This window comes from Silene latifolia, chromosome 3, assembly GCF_048544455.1.
Source record: "Silene latifolia isolate original U9 population chromosome 3, ASM4854445v1, whole genome shotgun sequence".
NCBI classification, from domain to species: domain Eukaryota; kingdom Viridiplantae; phylum Streptophyta; class Magnoliopsida; order Caryophyllales; family Caryophyllaceae; genus Silene; species Silene latifolia.
Genome location: NC_133528.1, coordinates 64,688,112 through 64,697,623, shown reverse-complemented (window position 1 = coordinate 64,697,623; position 9,512 = coordinate 64,688,112). Strand labels below are relative to the sequence as shown.

At 37.4% G+C, this 9,512-nt stretch overlaps 1 pseudogene; it reads left to right on the top strand.

Moving 5' to 3' along the window:
* The first annotated feature begins 253 nt into the window (after nt 1-253).
* Nucleotides 254-9,153, top strand: LOC141649164 (DNA polymerase-like; annotated as a pseudogene).
* The last annotated feature ends 359 nt before the right edge of the window (nt 9,154-9,512 follow it).

Below are 9,512 nucleotides of genomic sequence, written 5' to 3'. Positions count from 1 at the left end.
AGGAAAGGTCTTCCTAAGATAATTGGGGTCCGGGTGTCCTCAGCTATATCTAAAACAATGAAATCCACTGGGATAAAGAGCTTGCCTATTTTCACAGGGCACGTCCTCTAAGACACCTAAGGGCTTCCTAACAGATCTATCAGCCATCTGTAAGGTAATGTTAGTCACTTTAAAATGACTCATGTTCAGTTTCTTGCAGACAGGAAGGGGCATGACGCTAACACTGGCTCCTAAATCACAAAGAGCCTGATCAATGACCATATTTCCTATGATACAGGTAATAGAAAAGCTGCCCGGGTCTTTCATTTTAGGTGGACCCTTATTTAAAAGCATATTACTAGACTCTTCCATAAATGAAATCGTCTCAAATTCACTCAAATTTCTCTTACGCGTCACAATATCTTTCATAAACTTAGCGTAAGTAGGTACCTGAGTAACAAGTTCGGAAAAAGGGACAGTTACCTGGAGGTTCTTCACAACGTCCACAAACTTACCGTACTGTCGCTTGATCTTTGCGTCCTTCAGACGACCTGGGAAGGGCACTCTGGTAGCAATGAGTGGACCCGCAACTTTCTCTTTACCTTTATCAATGCGTGACATCTTCGCAGCAGGGGAAGATGACACGGTAGCGGAATTAGATAGTAAAATAGGATCTCCGCCACTTCTGGTACTCGATCGAGCACAATTACCACTCGATCGAGTGGTTTCACATTGCAATATACTCGATCGACCATTTTCCTTACTCGATCGAGTGATGTCCTTTTTCTCGATTTACTCGATCGAAGCGTTTTTATCACTCGATTGAGTGAGTTCTTCAGCAAATTTAGTCGATCGAGTAAGAATATCACTCGATCGACCATCGTCAATTAGTGCACTACTCGATCGAGTGATGGGATGAATTGATTCACTCGATCGAGTTGATTTTTCACTCGATCGAGTGTCTGCATTGCACGCAGCTAGTAGTTCTTCTAAAAACTCATCTATATCATCCTCCGGGGCATCGTCAGCTATCAAAACCCCATCTTCTGGTACTTTTGGCCCCTTTTGAGTAAGGCCAACTTGGAGATTCGTCACTTTAACTGGATTGCATGTCGATAGAAGCTTGGCTTGGTCACTCGCGAGTGTTAACTGCGCGACTTGTTCCCTCAGTTCCGCTATGACCGTTTCTTTCCTATTGCACTTCTCATCAAACTGTTGTGATATGCTCATCACAAAGGATTTTAATTCAGCAATTTCTTCATTTGCAGAAGGAGAAACCGGTTGCGGCGCTGGCATAGAAGGAGTAGAGACATTCTTTATTTCTTCATACAGCTGAGAGTAAGGAACTCCTTGCTTGTATTTCTGATAAGCAAGGACGCGCTCTACACTTGCCAGGCACCCAATAGGGTCATGCCCTTCCGTGCCACATCTACCACATGGCTCTATATGCTCAGTAATCGAACAAACCTGTGAATTAGGCATTCTGGCAAATAGACTTACAAAGCAACGAATTACCTGCAAAACTAATCAAAACTTTGCAGAAATGAGATCAGCCTCAAGGAATAAATTCCTTGAGACAAGCAACAAACTTAAATAAAGCACAAAATTGCGCCACCTCCCCGGCAACGGCGCCAAAATTTGACACGTCAGTCGTATACTTGTCAAAAATACCAACTGGCTCTAACTAATATAACTAGGGAAGTCGGGTCGATCTCCACAAGGAGATGGGAAGATGTCAGCTTTGTCTAAGTTCGTCTCGGTAACCAAAATGGGGCGTTTTAAATGATTGATTCTAAACTAATGAGAGTGAGGAAAAGAGTAAAGCAGAGAAAATAAGAAGGAAAAACAGGGGTAAATCAAATAAAAGAGAGAAATATGGTAGGAATCGGTCTACCGTGGCAGCTACACTATCGGATCAACTGAGTCGATTAAAATATTGATAAGAAGAGCGAGGTCGTCACCTTTCGGTCCTTAAACCTACGATTATACCCTTTCGGTCTCTAATCGCCCTAGGGTCTTCCTAACTTAGTTTTCGCCCTAATTAGGTGTCACCTATTGTAATTAAGCAAGCCTTCCCTTCCAATCTTTCGATCCAGGTCGGGGGTAACTAATTAATCGGTCTCCTGCATGCATTCAGTCAACCTAAACACAATTATATTGCTTAATACAATTCTTGTCGCAAGGCTAATCTAATCATGTCGATCCTAACATGTTTCTACCACGGTTTCCCTAATCCTAACATATTAAAGGAATTAGCTACGCCTCATCATCGAAGTGACAATAACAACATATAAATAATTAACACTAAACATTATAGCAAACTAATAAAAATCGAAATAGGTAGAGATGAAATAATAGGGAAGAACACAACACAATAACAATAATAATTATAATTAAAAGATTAAAGAAGAATGATAATACCAATCGTAATTCAATTCCGAGTAGCAAAGTATAGAGTAAAAATGTATATAAGAATCAAGAGTGTTCAACAGAAGGGGCAAGCAGAGAGGAGAGGAGTTACGTTGTTCACTCCTCTAGTCTTATACGAAAAATCCACTCTAAACCTAATCTATGGACTAATTACAAAAGCCCATACGAAATTAGGCGGAAAATAAACAATAGCAGGACAAACCACTCGATCGTGTGGAATTAAACCACTCGATCGAGCAACTCGAAAGACAAAACCTCTCGATCGAGTGGAATTAAACCACTCGATCGAGTACTTCTCGCAATGTCTTATCTTGTATAAACTTGGACTGCTCGATCGAGCGACTTGAGCATATAAAGCATTCGATCGAGCAATAAATCACTCGATCGAGCTGTTTAAGCACGTTAAACCTTGAAATACTTCCCGAATCCAGCTCACGCGTCTTCCAAATGTTAGATTTCCAAGCTCCGGCTCCTCGTTCTCCATAAATGCATGCAAATGGGACGAATTAAGGCTCGATTTAGCTTCTCTTTGGTTAATTCCTGCAAATTACATAAAACGAACCAAAGTAGAATATTCGGGGGTATTTGTAGCTAGATGCTACATAAAAAGTATAGAAATGCGTGTAAAAATGAGGTAAAAACCATATATAAAGTACACGCATCAAATCTCCCCAAACCAAACCTTTGCTTGTCCCCAAGCAAATATGAATGCAACTAAGAAAGAACAGTGGAACGGGACCAACGTATCAGCTACAAATCACCCACCAAAACCAATTTAATGCAACAAAATGACAGAGTGGCAAATGAGAAATGCAAACGAGTTAAACGAATGTTCCAAACTTACTGAATCGTCGACCTTGCAAGATTCAAAAGATATCGGACTCTCACGGGTCGCTCGTCACTCAAAATTAGGCACAAGGTGAGTATATATGTGGAAGATAGACAGAAGTAAAGACACTCACCTAACTCGACCCATACGAACATGCATGCAGTTAACATGAATAAAGTCTCTACAACCGTACATATGCATTCCAACCATACTAATGACCAAGACACATGCCGAGGACTTACATTTGAAAAAGTGAGGTAATGGGTAAGAAGGGGCTAAAATGAATTTGGATATGTGGGGTTAATTGTTGGAGCTTGTGTCCTCCACAAATTAGTGTGATAACATTTGTAAATCTCTTACAGGTTCACAAGGGTATACTTCGTATATTTAATCAGTTGATTAACGTTTACCTAATAACGGTTGGCTTGCTAGAAATTTTGACGTTATTATCATACAGATGGCGGTGATCAACTGGTCCCTAAAGGTCACACCTATAGGATGTGTTTGAGAAATGTGGTTATAGAAATATAATCACATTGATGCCCAAAATGACTAAAAAGTTAGTCAATGTGTTGATGAGATAATTATTTAATAAAATTAAATAATATTAAGTTGAGACGAATTAATAGTCAATTCGTAAATTAAATATAATAAGTTATATTTAAATTAAATATATATAATGTTAGTTTGAACGAATTAATCTGTTAATTCGTAATTAAATATAATCAGTTATATTTAATATGAACAAGTTGAATGTGTCATAGTGGTAATAGTGAGGGTACACAAGCCAAGAGGTCATGGGTTCGATCCTCACTAGATGACAATCTGTTTGGCCGAAATTAGGAAAGATTTTTCTTTCCTAATGGACTCCATATTTTCGGTCACTATAAGAAAGAAAAGGGGAGAATTATTCTACCCTAATTCTTTTTCTTTGACCTTGCCTTCTCTCTCATCAGAAAAACACAAAAACAACTAAATTTTACAGAAAATTTTAGATCGATTTCTAGCATAATCAAAGGGCATATCTCATATCGTCTTGGGTGCAACTAATAGGCGAATATCAATTTTGATATTGTTCTTAGGCCAATTTTGCTAGGACCAAAGGTTAATTCTAAATCCTTTATACTTTGTTTATGTATTTTGTTTATGACCATTGATCATCATTGTTAAACTCGTTATAATCCTTCTAGTTTAAGGGAAGTATACAGATTATTTCCCACAAGTGGTATCGGAGCATTAGGCCACGATTTTATTTTTGATGATTTTCATAAAATATGTATGTAAACAATGGGGATTTCGGAAAAAAAATTTTTAGGGTTTTCGGCTGAATTTTTTTGTACCGAGAGAATTTTTTTTTCGGCCTGTTTTTCCTTTGTTGATGATTTATTTCCATTTGATTCATATGAATTATTGTTTTAATATGTTAAGATGATAATAAAATGAATTTGTAGATACCTTGATTTAATTCGGATTAAATTAAATTGTTAATGGAATAATCATGTCGATGAGACAAGAACTTGTTTTTGCTATATAGTTTTAGCATATAAATTAATCATGTTCATTAATTCACTTGCTAAATCACGTTCTATATGGCAACTGTAAACATTTTCTTCATCGGTTTTGTTTTAGGGCAATTCTTGCCGCAAGTTTTTTTTGTGACGGCTGTTTTTTTTTTTTGCCGTTGTTGTTGTTTTTTTTCTGTTCGGTACTGTTCACCGTGAACAGTGTTCATAAAAAAAAAATAGAAAAAACTGTTTTTTGGGTTATTTTTTTTATTGCCGAATCAGAAAAAGAAAAGAAGGAAACTTTGGCTTACCTACAGCTAGGTCGTCATGAGCCTTGCCCTTACCTTTACCTTTGTTGTAAATCGTGAGAACATCCTGCTTCATGCTCCCACTCAATTTCATATCCTTCTCGGTTTGTACGAGAAGGGAGTGTAGCTCATGAGGACTCTTTTTCAAGTCATTCATGTAATAGTTCGCCCTGAAAAGGGCAAAACCATCGTGAAGAGAATGAAGCATTCGGTCAATGACAATGCTCTCACTGATTTTGCAATTCAGTGCCTCCAGCTTCTCGACATTCTCAATCATGTGAAGAATGTGTGGGCTAACCGGTTGGCCCTTCTGGAGTTTCGCATCAAAGAAGCGACAAGTATGCTCATATGTAACGATCCTCGGTGCCTTTGAGAACTCGTTAGTGAGCGTGGTGAAAATCTTGTTTGCACCTTGGGCAATGAAGCGTCTCTGCAAATTGGTTTCCATTGCAAAGATGAGTACGTTCTTTATCGCACCTGCTCCCATAACGAAGTCACTATAAGCGAATGACTCGTCGGCTCCTGCATTTGGGCCTGGGTTGACCGGTATTGGCTCAGTTAAATACCTGAGCTTACCGTCGCGATGGCGCATTCCGTAGTGCCGCCTCCCAGTCCGCAAAATTGGACCCATCATTCTTCAGTCGAGTGGACTGATTCATTTGGTCCATGAACATTTTAAGCCAGGACGAACGATCTAGTGTGGCACTAGGCATTGGGATTGCGTTATTTCCAGCCATTTGTTGTAACAATAAAGATTATTGATAATAAATGTGTTCTACACTGCGAAAGAAGAATAAAATAATAAGCATGTGCATCGTTTTTATTTTAAGTCTAATGAACTAATGTCATAACGTGAAGACTCAAAACATTTATACAATTGACCTCCCTCAAGAATTATATAAATGACCCCAAAAGATTCAATTCTCTGTAAATTGATAAGCTAACCTTTTAGCTAATTCTACCGTTAGAATTCTTGGTCGATAAATTTCTGTAAATACTATCTTTAGTCCATCATAATCACGAGAAACTCTTCGGACTATGATGTTGAGGTAAACTAAGTCAACACAACTACTTACCCAACGTAGAAGGGGTCATATTAGGCCTACCGACGAAAAGGGATTCATAGATGTTTGCCCTTATAAAGACTAATCTCAATTTCCGTTTTAGAGGAAGATCCCATCAACTTTATTTAAATTCATTTTAAGTGAACTATAATCTAGCATGCGAGAATGATTAAACTAAAGTGATGGCTTAAAGACTGTGACATCTGCATGTCCATGAAAACTAACATACAACCTATATGAGTCAATTTTCATGCATTTTAGTAGTAGGTGGTTTGGTTTTAGGCGGAAAATGATGCAATTACTAACATGTGAATGAAAAGCAATAAAATGAAAAACGTAAAAAAAAAAACAGTAAAAGTCCTAGTGTGGCATATCCTATCAAAATGAACAATAAATACAAGTTTGGAATCCATCCTTGGACCCGAGAAGCTTGTCTTGATGTTCCATCTTGATCCATGTAGCGGGAGTGAGCTTGAATAGGCCAATTATGTAATTTTATTTATTGTAATTATCTCACAGATATTCATAGATTCTTTCTTCAGTGAAGATTACAATAAATCAATCTTCCCAAAGTTTGAAGATAGGAGTGAGAAAATGATGTTTGATTTTATATTTAGGATAAAAACAATTGCTAGACGTAATAGTCAATATAAAATGGATATTATCTATTTTCATAACTTAGGACGATTCGATGGTCTTTTTCTTATTAAGCATCTCACCTTACATCATCAAGATTTACGAATCAAACCCCTTATTCGAAATTATACGATCTACGAGATAACCGTCTATTCTAAAAAGAGACTTTTATTCCGCTTCAGAGACTCACTTCATCTACTCCCTAATGATCTACAATCTCTAGCTATGAATCTATGCCCTGAGTATGGTTCTAAAGGATCTGTTGACTTTTCAAAAGTAACTCTAGAAACCATATCTTCAATGAAAGAGACCTTGATTTCATATATGAAACAGGATATTCACCTATTGGGTGGTATTATGTTGAAATTCCAGAATTTGTATTTTATAGCATATCAAGCTGACATATTAGATAAGCTAACCACCCCATCACACGCTCTCTCTCTCTTTCGTTCGTGGTTTTACAACGATAAAAAGCATTATATCCACATACCTGATGAAAATACGATAATTTTATTCGAGGTGGATACTATGGTGGGCATACCGACGCATACCTTCCATATGGTAAAGACCTTTACTATTATGATGTCAACTCTCTTTATCCTTATATTATGAGGGAATATCCAATGCCTGGGGGTAAGCCTGTTTGGCATTCAAATTTTGAAAATATGGATTTAGATCAAATCTTTGGTTTCATTGAAGCTTATATAGAATGCCCAGAAAGCATAAAGAAACCCTTTCTACCATATAAAGATCCTAAAACTGGGACTCTGATCTTTCCAACGGGTACATTTATTGGTGTTTACTATAGCGAGGAGCTCAAGTTTGCAAGACAGATTGGATATAAAATAATACCTCTAAATGGATACATCTTTGAAAAGATGGAAAGCCCTTTCATTGGATACGTTAACGATCTCTTTGAAAGTAGATCCAAAGCTAAGCTTGAAGGTAATGACTCGTTATCCTTTATCTATAAACTCCTAATGAACTCATTATATGGGCGATTTGGCATCAATCCTGAATCCACCAAAACCGAAATTTGTGATGAAGAAAGATCGAATCTTTTCCTTAAAACAAAGGGTATAAAGAAATTTACAAAGATTAAAGAAGATCTTAATATGATAACATATATAAACAAACGGGGTCGTGGGGGAGGACCTTCCGAATATTATATTCCAAAGATGGCTGCTGTTCAAATATCCGCGGCTATCACAGCATCAGCTAGGATCTACATGTATCCATTTATATCCAGAGATGATTGCTACTACACTGACACAGACTCTATAGTTTTAGGTAACCCTCTTCCAGATGAATTCATATCTTCAACAGAATTGGGGAAGTTTAAGTTAGAAGATAAAATCAAAGAGGGTGTCTTTTTAGCGCCAAAATCTTACTACTATAGCAGATATTCATCTGAGAAAGACGTCCTGAAGTATAAGGGTGCTGGTAAAGAATTTGTAACTAAAGACTGGTTTCTAGAACAGTATCGAGAACCCGACAGAATTCAGACTGTCCCAATAATCTCTCATTTTAAAAGAGATTGGGATTCACTAGATATAAGAAAGGAAGAAAGAAAATTCACTCTTAGACTCGTAGATAAAAATAAGAGGGTACGTCAAATAGAAAATGGTCGCTGGGTAGGTTCTAATCCTATTAATATCAATGACTTGCGTTGTATAAATAAAATTGGAAGAGTTATAATAAAGAATTTAAAAAGAGAAAAGGAAGAAAAGAAAATGAAAGAAAAGAAGAAGGATAAGGATGATTCAATAATGAAGACCCATACAATGGATCCTCAGAATGAGAAAAAGAATGAAGAGAATGAGAAAAAGAATGAAGTCAATACTGTGAAGAGTCACTTTTATAATGAAAAAGATAATTTCAAAGAAAATGAAAAACCATTAGATAATAAGACAAAAACATCAGATAGAGGTAGGAAACCATCTGAGACAGACCCTCCCTCTCACTATCGTTCAAGTAAGTAAACTCCCTCTCCTTATGTCGAGTCAGTATCCTCCCTAAACATAATTAAAATAAATGAAAAGATCTTTCTTAATATCATTAAAAATAGATAGGATTTCATTGCCTTGACGTATGTATACCTGTCCCATTTCTTTACTTTGGCAGCGAAGACCAGTCCCGGGATACAGGAGAGGGAGGGGGATATGAAAGACTCGAACGCACATGAGAAGATAGATCTAGTCTTGTTGCGGGATATGAGACTAAAGCGGGCGCTGATTCCTCTTTCGTGAGGAAGAACTCATGCTAAAGCCACATTAACAAGTACTGTGTGTGCTACTACCTACATTGGACCAGGTTGTTTACACCTCGGTTACGGGTCTAGTGATTCTATGATCCTAGACTTGACTAGAAGAAGTGAAAGAAGCCAGCCCTTGCTTGATCCTACCCCCCGGAATAAGAGACCGCCAGAATACCTTCATATAGAAAAGTTTATATAGAATACGTCGTTACCTCTTTTATAGATTGAAGTACGAAATCTTTGGGGTTGGGATCCTTAATCCAAATGTAATGAAATTCGTGTAATGAAAGAGGACTGCCCTCGTGTGAATGTGACGGAATGAGCTTTAGGGTGTTAACAGGCGTAGTAGGTAGTTAAAGCATTAAGGAAAGAAGTTTCTCATAAGACATAGAAGATATAAAGACATTACTTAATGCATTGAAGTAGTGGTTGGAGCACTTCTTTCTTGCACTTTGGTTGGAGCACCGACTTCTAGAAAAGTAGATTTAGAATCTCGCGTAGAGG